Below are 12685 nucleotides of genomic sequence, written 5' to 3'. Positions count from 1 at the left end.
TTTGGTGGAAGGATCCTCTGAATAACAACACTACAATTTCCCTCCACCACAATATTATCACTGTGGATATATTTGCCCTTCTTAGTCAGCAAATCTTTGAGAAATTTGGAGTAGAGTGGCATCTGTTGCAAAGCTTCTCCAGATGAGATAGTTATCTCCAATTTCTTGAAGATATCAAGGAAACAAGCAAAGTGTCGTTCCTTGTCCTTCTTAGACGACACCAAAGGATATGGTGTTTCCTTCCTTATACATGGAACAACATGCTTCTTCTTTTCTCTGGTCAACTCACTCTTTGTCCTTTCTCTCTTTTTCTCAATTTTTTCATTTTTTTCTTCCTCCTCTTCACATATTTTTTCTCCCTCATCTAACCTTCCTCATTTTCTTTTTCTCCCTCAGCTTCTAACTTCTTAGCATCACTAGTCCTACTTTCATCCTCCACCATGGTCTCCCTCTTGCTTCTCGTTATGACAGCCTTGTATTCTTCTTTGGGATTTTTCTCTGTATTAGCTCCAAAACCTCCAGAAGAATTCTTAGCTATTTGCTTAGCTAGCTGTCCCACTTGGATCTCCAGGTTCTTGATGGCTGACTCAGTGCTCTTATGGTTGGACATTGAAACTTGCATGAACTGAGCCAAAGTCTCTTCCAGCCTAGTGGTCCTCTCGTACAAGCTAGGCCCCTGATTCTGAGGTCTGTTGGATGGTCCTCATTGGTCTTTATTGAACTAATTCCCTGGATGTGACCTCCATCATTGCCCCTGATTTTGATTGAAATTTCCTCCTTGCTGGTAACCTGAAAAATTGCCTGCATGGAATCCTTGTCTATTTTGATTCCCCATATAATTCACTTTCTTTGCAGCATCATCTAGGGGTAGGCAACAACCAGATTCATGCGCTCCTCCACATATACTGCAACCTCCAACCTACATAACTACTAAATGGGAAGGTTGAGTCGCTTGTAACTATGTTGGCAGCTTGCTAAGTGTCTCTGTAAGTGTTTCCAACTACTTAGCTAGTAGCTTGTTTTATGCCAACAGTGCATCTTGTGAAGAAAGCTCTAGCAGGCTTCTTTTGGTGGGAACATGAGTTTTATCACGCAAAATAGCATGATCACTAGCAGCCATATTCTCAATAAGTTCCATTGCTTCTTCAGGGGTCTTTAACTTAATCTTTCCCCTAGCAGAAGCATCCAACAATTCTTTGGACTGCGGTCTCAAACCATCAATGAAAATGTTTAGCTGAATAGGCTCGGAGAATCCGTGAGTAGGTGTTTTTCACAACAAGCCACGAAATCTTTCAAGCGCTTCACTCAAGGACTCATATGGAAACTGATGAAATGAGGAAATAGTTGCCTTGCTTTCAGCTGTCTTTGATTCAGGGAAGTATTTCTTCAGAAATTTCTCTACTACTTCTTCCCATGTCTTTGAGTTGTTCCCTTTGAAAGAATGCAGCCACCTCTTTGCTTCTCCAACCAAAGAGAATGAAAACAAACTGAGCCTCACTGCATCTTTTGGCACCCCTGCAATTTTCATTGTATTGCAGATTTCTATATATGTTGCAAGGTGTGCGTAAGGGTCTTCGTTAGGCAAACCATGAAACAAATTTCCTTGAATCAGCTGGATCAAGGAATAAGGATATGTGATGTTATGAGCTTGAACTTCTGGCCGCGTAATGCTTGTGAAAAATTATGGCACGATAGAGCTAGAATAGTCCTCAAGAGTAACCCTCTATGGTTGATCTTCCGCCATAATGTGTGCTTCAGACGCACCAACTTCGGATTCCCTCAAGTTTGCTAGAAATGTTGAAGATGATTCGGATGAATGAGCTCCCTCAGAACTTGGCTGTGTTGTCCTCTCTTGCAAAGCTTTTCTCCTCCTTTCTGCATTGTTTCTCCTACAAGTAGCTTCAATCTCCAAATCTAGTGGAGCTAAATCCCCTGCTGAAGAATTACCTCGCATACAAGAAGCACTAAACAGAGTAGTAGTTAACCAAGTCAAGAGAAAAAAATTGAGGATGTCTCCTACAACCTCTAAACCCTAAACTTCACTCCTTCTAATCTAAGCTCTCTTTCTGTCTTCTCTTCTTCAAAAAATGTGCTCCTTTGAAATTTTGCCAACCTCAGTGTTATAAAGGCTCTTGGACCTTTTAGCTTTTGAAGGCTCGTTTAGCGAGATTGGCTAGCTAAGCGAGAGTAAGTGAATTTTTGCTTAGCGAGACTGGGCACACTGAGCACGAGAAGAGACAACGTCCTCGCTGGGCGGGCTGGCTGGGCATTGGGCGAGTGTTTCGCCCCCGTACTACTTGTTAAAATTGGTGATGCGAAATCTAACTGGCAAGTGTACCGAGTCATGCAAGTAATAATAAAATAGTAAGAACCGAGTATCGAACTCAAGGAACTTGTTTTATTTGACAAAGCATCTTTCAATAGGCAGACATTTGTGCAAAGAATTGATTATCATGAATTAAAAAAAACAAAAGTGATTTTTATTCTAATTGAAAACAATAAATATGAGCAAGTGGATGTGAAAATAGATATGTAAAAGTGTTGGGTCCTCCTATTAAGATACTTGATGCAATTAAAAGTATTTCTCTATTTAAGGTTATTTCTGTGTTCTATGCTGAGGGCTAAAATACAAAACACTGATGTCTCGTGAGTTTGGACTAATTCAAATCAAGCTTCATTCTCAAATGAATCTTGCTGAACTTAGCCTAACCAAACAGCGTTACGACTACAGCATAATAAAAACCAAATTACCGCACTTCATGTCCAGACATATGATAACTTAGCCTTGTGCTATCCAGTTCTAAGGATGCAATACATTTTCCAATGCTAAAACTCTTAACAACACATACAAATGGGTGATCAAGCCACAAGCATGCGATAATAAAGTACAAATAGAAACAATGAACACATAAAACAACTTTAAATACATAGGATAAGAGTTTACATCAAGTACTCAGCAGAAATCCCCAACAATGGGTTTAGCCTTCCATCACAAGGAAGCACCTTTTACAAGCAGGAGAAAGGGTTTGAGAGCAACTCACAGATACACAGTGGGGAGGATGTCTCCTCCACCTCTAAGGACCAAAAAATCACTCAAAAACCTAGAATCTACCTAAAAGCTAAGGTTTTTGCTCCCTTGCTCTATTCTGCACCTCTATTCTCTATTTTTCACTATTCTCCACCAAGCTTTCTCTTTTCTCTTCATTTCAGGATTAAAAAGGGCTTTCTGACCTCAAAGGCGTGCTTAGCGTGAGTAAGTGAACATCCGTTGGGCGAACTGGGTGCACTTAACGTAGGAAGAGACAAACGTCTCGTTGAGCGACCTGATGATGCACTAAGCACACGGATGCTTCTCAGATTCTCCCAACTCGCTAATCGGGCTGAGTGCCTTGCTTAGCGCATGATTCTCACTAAGCGCACAAGCCTCGCTTAGCGAGACACCAGCTGCTAGCCTTCACAAATTTCATCCTTTTTACCTGAAATTGAAGTTGAAACACATTAAATTCACAATGTTGGGCATTTCTACTTAACAAAACTAAACTAAACCTAAAAATATGTACAAACCTATAAAAAGAACCATAAATTGGGGGAAAAGACAAACATTTTAAAACACTTTTCTATACAAAAGTTAATCGTGAATGACGACTAACAGCGAGCACATCTCTGGCTTATCCTCTTCTAGGGTTTCCCCATCCGCTAAGCGAGCTGTGTGCCTCGCTAAGCGGATGTCACTTGTTTAGCAGATTTGCCTCGTTGAGCGAGTCATCAACTATTGGAACCTTCTCTTCTTTGGCCTGAAACTAAGTCGGATTCAACATTAATTCACAGAATGGGAGTATCTACTCTATAAAATCACACTAAACATAAAAATATGTACAATTCCTACAAAAAGAACCATAAATTGGAGGTAAGGTGTTATTTCCTTGCAAATATTCAACATAAAACTAACTCATGAATAACAACTATAACAATAGGACGCACCTTTGCCAGCCCAGGATGCCCCCACATCACCTCAGGACGACCCAGCACCGACTCAAGAGGAGTGAAGACAGGATTTTATTTATTTTTTGCTATTTAGATACAATTTTTAATTTCAGTTTTTAGTTTAGTTTTATTTATTTACTTAGCATAAATTTTCAGCTTTTTGAACAGTTTATGTTTTTTTTAAACTATGCACAATGGTTTTTGAAACATGTTTTGGTTTTAAATCTTTGGTGTTTGTTGATTGGTTGAATTGGATTGATATCTTGAACTGAGTGATTTGCGATACTAGATCACATGCCTTGAATAAGTATGTGGTAGTTAGAAGAGAAAGAACATGAAATCACGGGTGTGAGTGAAAATGTTAGTTTTTTTTACAGGTAAATAGCGAAGGTAATCATTGTGAGAGAACGACTAGCATCAAGTATCGATTTTTGCATGAATCTCTGAATACTGAATGAATGCATGATTTGGAAATGATGAAGACCATGATTGATTGATTTAGCCACTTAGCCAAATAGCCTTACCTTGTTCATGAATGATTAAACCCTTGCACCCATTTTGAGCTTGCATATGATTGAATGAGTCTTTGAACCCTAAGCCTGATTGAAATTATAATCTCCGTTGACCTTTCCTTAGGTTATAGGAGAGCATTATGGTTTAAGACAAATTTGTTCCAAATTTGGGGGAGTGTGTTTGGGTAATTTTGATTGCAGGAAGGAAAACAACAGCCACAGAAAATCATATAAAGAAGCAGTAAGCATAAACTACTAAAATAAATAAAAAAGATGAAAATTTCTAAAATAAGTGAAGTTGTGTGTTGTTGCTTGAGCTGAATGTCTTTTATGCTTGTGGCATATCAATAAAAGCTGGGAATTAAAGAAGAAGGTGATCTAAGGATGAATGCTCTCCTAGAACCTAAGTTTTGCATCCTAGAAAAACCATGAATTGTTTGTAGCCCGGCCTCATTACAAGCCAAGAAAGTCCTTCAAATTCATTTTGTGTGTTTGTGATTGTATGGAATGAGATGAAATGCAAAATTTGAGACTTGTGCTGGTTGTTGATTTGAAGAATTACCTTAAACACTTGTGCTTATGAGAGAAATAGTGACCGTGAGGATTAAGCTTAGTTAACCTTCCTTGATACCTGTCATGCTTGCTAGCTTATTTCATTTGTGTTGCTTTAATGGACATGTTCATATCTTTGAAATACTGCATATCTTTGTGAAAGGTTGTTGGTTGAAATATTGCTAGTTATCTCTATTCATGTGATTGAAACTTTTGAAACAAACACGATTTTGGCTAACCACTGTTGATTTCTATCACTTGAGGACAAGTAAATTATTATTTCTTTGCTTGAGGACAAGTAAAACTGTAAATTTGGGAGAGTTTGTTAGTTGATATTCATAAGTTAGTTTGGCATTGAAAAATTGCAAGGAATTAGCACTGTACATCCAATTTATGGTTCTTTTGTAGGAATTGTACATAATTTTCTTTATTGTGTGATTTTATAGAGTAGAAACTCCATTTTTGTGACTTAATGCTGAATCCAACTCAATTTCAGGCCAAAGAAGAGAAGGTTAAAGAAGCTGATGACTCGCTTAGCGAGGTAGATTCGCTCAGCGAGATGCATCCGCTTAGCAAGGCATCCAGCTCGCTTAGCGGATGGGAAACTCTAGAAGAGGACAAGTCAAAGATCTGCACGCCCAGCGCACAGCCAGCCAGTCCAGCGAGGATGCTGTCTCTTCACGCGCTCAACATGCCCACTCTCGCTAAGTGGAAATTCACTAACTCTCGCTGAGCGAGCCTTTGGAAGCTGAAGAGTCCAAGAGCCTTTAAAACACTGAAGTTGGCAGAGTTTAAAAAGAGAGACAAGTTTTGAGCAACAAGGAGAACTTAGTTCAGGAAAACAGAAAGATTTAGGGTTTAAAGGCTAGAGGAGACATCCTTCATCATCTTCTTCCAATTTCTTTCACCAAAAATAGTTTCTTTCTTGTATTTTTGAAGCTTTGCTTGTAATGGAAGGCTAAGCCTCTTTGTTGGGGAGTTACTACTGAACATCTTGATGTAATATTCTCACTATCTATTTAATGTTATTTTTCTATGTTCATTGTTTCTATCTATGCTTATTTTACATGCTTGTGGCTTGATCACCCATTTGTATGTGTTGCTAGGCTGTTTAGTATTGGAAAATGCTTTAAAACCTTAGAACTTGATAGAGCAAGCTAGAAATTTGTATGTCTAGAAATGGAGTGCAGTGATCTAGCCCATTTTATATTGTAGGCTTAGTGCAACTCTTTTAGAACAAGTTTGTTGAGGGATCAAGGACAAAGTCTAAAGAGAGTTAGGCTCATTCATGTGAGGAATCATGGCTTTATTCGTTTCTCGGCATAAGAACACTAGGATAACGTTAAATAGAGAAAAACACATTTTATACATCAAGAGAAATTCAGTAAGACACTCCCCAACGTTTTTAACTTGATAGTTTTCACCTTTTATAACCTTAGATACTTTGTTTATGCTCAAATAGACTTTGTAGTACATAATTCACATTTGCCTTGTTTTTAATCCTTATAAGTGTTTACATACTGAATGTACATGGTGTAGGTGAAACAAATTCCTTGAGGATACGATACTCGGTCTTACCATTTTATACTACTTGTGCGAATCGGTACACTTGCCGACACGTGAACAGGAGGCCCGACAAGTTTCATGACAAACGCAACCAGATAAAATTATTTTGAGAACAATTAAGGAGTTGTGTTTTGTAGAGTTCATAGATAGAGTTTGTGTGCTAAAATGTTTTTTGGGTTGGACTTAAATCAAGAGGGAGAAGCCCTAACGGACTCTTTGGAGTCTAGGCCTTCGGGGTAAATACACCCGATTTGAGTGCTCCTTTAAGCTTGTGCCATCCCACATGGTTGGAGAATTCTCGCAAAATAGCGTGACCCTGACTGGTCTCCCTATGATTTTACCTAGTGAGAGTGACCTGACTTTCTAATGTATGGTTTGTCTTGTCATGTACTCCTAGGCGCCTGACGAGGTTTTTCACTGACATGGTACCACATTGCATATAGGATTGAGTCTTAGTGTATCTGTTGCATAATGCATGTGTATTGATCGATATTGATTGACTTAGTGATATTGTGTTTTGATCCTCAAGTACGTGAATGATGTGAAAATGAATGAGACGTGTTGTATTGTGATGTGATGTTACACGACAAAGTGGTATAATGACGTGAAATATGTTTAAGTAAGTTGTATTTCATTTATTGTTAATTTTTATTCATGAGCTTTAAATTAATGCATTAAAAATAGAAGAAAAAGTAGCAATGTACCTCTAGTTTATGGTTTCTTTTGCAAGATTCGTAAATAGTTTATTCTTGTGTGGATGTATACAGTGGAAACTCCATTTTTGTGTTGACTAATGTTGAATTTAATTAGGTTTTTAGGCTAAAAAAGGGAAGATTTTGAAATACTGCTAAAGGGCTCGCTCAGCGAACTAGATTGGCTAAGCGAGGCTTATCTGCTTAGCGAGGAAGCTAGACTCACTAAGCGAGAACAAAACCCTAGAGAATGTTGAGCCAGAGAGCATCACGCTTAGCACGTAACGAGCCCGCCCAGTGAGGACATTTTCTCTTCTTGCGCTTAGCACGTCCAAGCCTACTTAGCGCACAACCACTTACTCTTTCTCAGCGAGACATGCTCGCTGAGCGCGCCTTCGTAAGCTGAGAAGCCCAAAAGTCTTTAAAACACTAAGAAGAAAGGGAAGTGAAGAGAAAACAGCATGAGAAGGAAGGAAGAAGGCAACAAGGCTGAAGAGAAGACATTTTCTTCCAACATCATTTCACCTTTTTTATTAAGCCTTCCTTGCTAATAGAGGGCTCAACGCTTCATTGTTGGGGAGTTTTTCTATTGAGCACTCTTGATGTAAAACTTCTAACTATCTATTTAATGTTATTGCTAGTGTTCTCTACTTCTATCTGTGTTCATTTTACATATTTGTGACTTGATCACCCATTTATATGCTTTGTTAGGTTTTGAGTATTGGAAAATGCTTGAAGTCCTTAGTACTTGGTAGAGCAGCTAGAAGTTTGCATTTCTAGGAATAATGTGCAGTTATCTAGTAAATGTTGTCTTTTGTGCATAGTGCAGCTCACTTAGAATGAGTTTGGTTAGGAATCAAGAATAAAACTAGGAGGGTTAGGCTCTTTCATGTGAGGAATTACGGTTAGAGTAATTTGATGGTGCAAGTGTAAATCATGAAGATTTTGATAATGTCAAGAAGAATTTGCTTAAGAAAGGGGGAGAATGTAAATCATGCAAGCTTTGATGGTGTTGAGAAGAAATCACATGAATCACATGTTTGTCATCGTCAAAAAGGGGGAGAATGTGAATGTATGTATACATGATTTTGATGATGTCAAAGAAGAATCAAACAACGCTGCTTCAAATGATAAGCATTTGCTTCAAGAATAATTCAAGATTACTTCAACAAACAAAGCCTTGTTTCAAGATTCACTAAAGACCAAGCCTTGCCTTAAAACAAAGTGCTTTCAAGACATGCAAGGCTCTGGTAATCAATTACCAGGAAGTGTAATCGATTACCAGAAGACAGGGTTGAGAAATAGCTGTTGAAAAAGGTTTTGAATTTGAATTTTTAACATGTAATCGATTACCATATGTCTATAATCAATTACCAGCAACGAAACTCCTAAAATTCAAATTCAAAAGTCATGATCCTTCAAATTATAATTGTGTAATCGATTACACAAACATTGAAATCGATTACTAGTGGAGAATTTTCAGAAAATCTGCCAACAGTCACATCTTTTCATTGGATTTATGAATGGCCATCAAAGGCCTATAAATAGGTGACTTGGGCACAAATTTTGAAGAGAGAGTTTTGCTGATCCAAAATTTCTTATCCTCTTAAAATAAAATGAGAGAGATTCCAAGAGAACTTTATTGTCAAATGCTCTCTCAAGAACTCTTGGGCAAACACTTGCAAATCCATTAAGAGTTCATCCATGGATCTTCATTGTAATATTCTTCTCTTGAAGAGAGAATTCTTCTTCCATTCTTCTTATTCAATGAAATTGGCTAAGAGACTGTGAGTCTCTTGTTGTAAAGTTTTTGAACACAAGGGATGGGTTGTCCCTGTGTGGTTCAAACTTTGTAAAGGATTTTACAAAGATAGTGGAAATCTCAAGTGGGTTACTTGAGTACTGGATGTAGGCACGGGAAGTGGTCGAACCAGTATAAAACCGTGTTTGCATTCTCTCTTCCCTTATCTCATTTATGTTATTGCAATCAATTTTGCCTTGCATGTTTAAAGAACATTATTAAATTGATTGTTGTTGCTTCTTCTGCATTCTAAGCCTATCACTCTTAAGATTATTGAGGCCACAAGGTCCAACAACAAGAACATTAGAGTAATATTAAATAGAGAAAAACCTATTTAGTTACGTCATCAGAAAGTTCAGTAGAATACTCCCCAACATTTATATCTTGATATTTGTTCTGTTATACAGTTTTGCGTTTGTTTTGTTATGCGCTTTTAAGTCCAGAAAAATTAATTAAAGAATTTGAAACATGAATGAGTTCCTCTACTTTATTTTGTTGCAATTGAAAATGTTTACAAACTGAATATGCGGCACCTAAGTATAACAAATTCCCTATGGACATGATACTTGGACTTACCATTTTAATTACTACTTGTGCGAATTGGTACACTTGCCAATCGGTTAACAAGATTTTGGCACCGTTGCCGGGAAATTTCTTTTTACTTAGATTGTATATTATAGTTTGGAAACATTTATTCTTTATTCATTGATTATTTTTATATTGTCAACTCTTTTCAATTTGATTTAATCTCTTGTCTTAGTTATCTGCTCTGTAGTAGCTTGCTTCTTGTATGTAAGGTAAAACTCCAGCAGGGGACTTAGCTCCATTGGGCTTGGAGATTGAAGCTACTTGTAGAAGAAACAACGCAGCAAAGAAAAGAAGAGAGCTACAAGATAGGACAGCTAACCTCAATAGCGAGAGAATTTTTTCATCTGAATCTTCTTCATCATTCCCTACTAAGTTGAGAGAAATCGACGTTCATGCATCTAAGGCAAACATAATGGCAGAGGATCAACAACAAAGGGTGACTCTTGAAGATTACTCAAGCTCTACTATGCCATAGTTTTTCACTAGTATAGCACGGCCAGAAGTTCAGGCAACAAATATTTCATATCCGCATTCCTTGATTCAGCTCATTCAATTAAATCTCTTTCATGGTTTGTCAAATGAAGACCCTTATGCTCACTTAGCCACATACATTGAGATATGCAACACCGTCAAGATAGTGGGAGTTCCAGAAGATGCTATCAAACTTAATCTATTTTCATTTTCTCTAGTTGGTGAAGCCAAAAGGTGGCTGCAGTCATTTAAAGGAAACAATTTGAAGACTTGGGAAGAGGTGGTTTAGAAATTCTTGAAGAAGTCTTTTCCTGAATCAAAGACAGTTGAAGAAAAGGTAGCGATTTCCTCATTTCATCAGTTCCTTGATAAATCCTTGAGTGAAGCCTTGGAGCGTTTCCGTGGTTTGCTTCGAAAGACTCCAACTCATGGATTCACTGAGCCTATTCAGCTTAACATATTCATTGATGGTCTGCGGCCCCAATCTAAGCAATTGTTTGATGCTTCTGCTGGAAGGAAGACAAAATTGAAGATTCCTGAGGAAGCAATGGAACTGATTGAGAACATGGCAGTCATTGACCATGCTATCTTGCATGATAGAACACACATTCCCACAAAGAGAAGTTTATTGGAGCTCACATCATAGGATGCTTTGCTGGCGTAGAATAAGCTATTAGCTAAACAACTTGAATCATTCACAGAGATTTTAAGCAAATTGCCAACACAGTTGCCAGCAACTCAACCTATTCATTCAGCAGTTATGCAAATTAGAGTTTGCAGTATATGTGGAGGGACTCATGAATCTGGTGGCTGTATGACTCAAGATTATGCATCCAAAGAAGTTAACTATATGGAAAATCAGAATAGGCAAGGATTTCATCTAGGTGGTTTTGCAGGATATCAGTAGGGAGGAAACTTTTCTCATAATCAAGGTCAAGGTTGGCGGTCACATCCTGGAAATCAGTTTAACAAAGACCAAGGAAGACCTTCTAATCGGCCTCCCAATCAAGGGCCTAATTTGTATGAGTGGACCACCAAATTAGAAGATACACTGACTCAATTTATGCAGGTTTCAATGTCCAAACATAAGAGCCCAAAGTCAGCAATCAAAAATCTGGAAATTCAAGTGGGACAATTGGCTAAGCAGTTAGTAGAAAATTCCTTAGGAAGTTTTGGAGCAAATACTGAGAAAAATCCAAAGGAGGACTGTAAGGTTGTGATCATTAGAAGTCAAGGAAGAGTGCTAGTGGGTGATGAGCGTAAAAGCAGTGAAGGAGGGCTAGGAGCAGAGGAAAAACAAGAGGGAAAAGGAGAGCAAATGAGAGAAAAAGAAATAAGTGAGAATGAGGAAACAAAAAATGAAGAAAAAATAAAAAAAAAGATTGAAGGAGTGGAGAAAAAAGAGATTGGAGAAAGGAAGGCTAAAAGTGAGTTGGTCAGGGAAAGAAAGAGAGAGTTAGTCCCCAACTCAGGTAAGGAGGCCCCATACCCTTTAGTGCCATCTAAGAAGGACAAAGAGCGATACTTTGCTCGCTTCCTTGATATTTTCAAGAAGTTGGAGATTACAATTCCTTTTGGAGAAGCCTTGCAGAAAATGTCACTTTATACTAAATTCTTGAAGGATCTCTTGACAAAAAAAAAGAGGCAAATATATAAACAATGAAAGTATAGTGGTGAAAGGGAATTGCAGTGTTGTTATTCAAAGAATCCTACCACCAAAGTTCAAGGATCCAGGCAGTGTAACTATTCCATGTTCAATAAGGGTTGTGTTAGTGGGAAAAACACTTATTGATTTGGGAGCTAGCATCAATTTGATGTCACATTCTATGTGCAGAAGAATTGGGAATTTGGAAATTGCACCCACAAGAATGACACTTTAGCTTGCAAACCGCTCAATTACCCGACTGTATGGTGTGGTGGAGGATGTGTTAGTCAAAGTCCGCCAATTCACATTTTGTGTAGATTTTGTCATAATGGACATTGAAGAGGATGCAAACATTCCATTGATTTTAGGTCGTCCTTTCATGTTGACAGCCAAGTGTGTAGTTGATATGGGCAATGGTAACTTGGAAATGAGTGTTGACGATCAGAAGGTTACCTTTAACCTATTCTATGCAATCAAGCATCCTAATGACCACAGGGCATGTTTCAAAGTGGAAGCAGTTGAGCATGAAGTTGCCATGGTAGTTCAAGGTATGACATCTCAATCCCTATTGGAGAAATCACTAATAAATGTCATTGACTGTCTCACAAAAAAGGAAGAGAAAGATCTAAGAAAGTGTCTAGAAGAGTTGGATGGTTTAAAAGTAAGCCCATCACAGGATTGTCCATTTGAAGAGCTGAAGAAAGACCCTCCTGCAGAGAAAGCTAAGGTGGATTTGAAGGTCCTTCCAGAGCATTTGAAATATGTCTTTTTGGAGGGCAATGAGGCAAAACCAGTAGTGATCAGCATCTCACTGTCTCCTAAGGAGGAATCTAGATTGGTGGAACTCCTGAAGAAACATAGGGCTGCTATTAGA

At 38.1% G+C, this 12685-nt stretch overlaps 1 protein-coding gene across 1 annotated transcript in view; it reads right to left on the bottom strand.

Moving 5' to 3' along the window:
* Window positions 1-12685, bottom strand: part of LOC100796618 (LEAF RUST 10 DISEASE-RESISTANCE LOCUS RECEPTOR-LIKE PROTEIN KINASE-like 2.1) — a 62345-nt gene that overhangs the window by 22499 nt on the left and 27161 nt on the right. The window lies entirely within an intron of this gene.

The sequence above is a fragment of the Glycine max genome, chromosome 7, assembly GCF_000004515.6.
Source record: "Glycine max cultivar Williams 82 chromosome 7, Glycine_max_v4.0, whole genome shotgun sequence".
In the NCBI taxonomy this organism is placed as follows: domain Eukaryota; kingdom Viridiplantae; phylum Streptophyta; class Magnoliopsida; order Fabales; family Fabaceae; genus Glycine; species Glycine max.
This window is presented reverse-complemented; position numbering and strand designations above follow the sequence as displayed.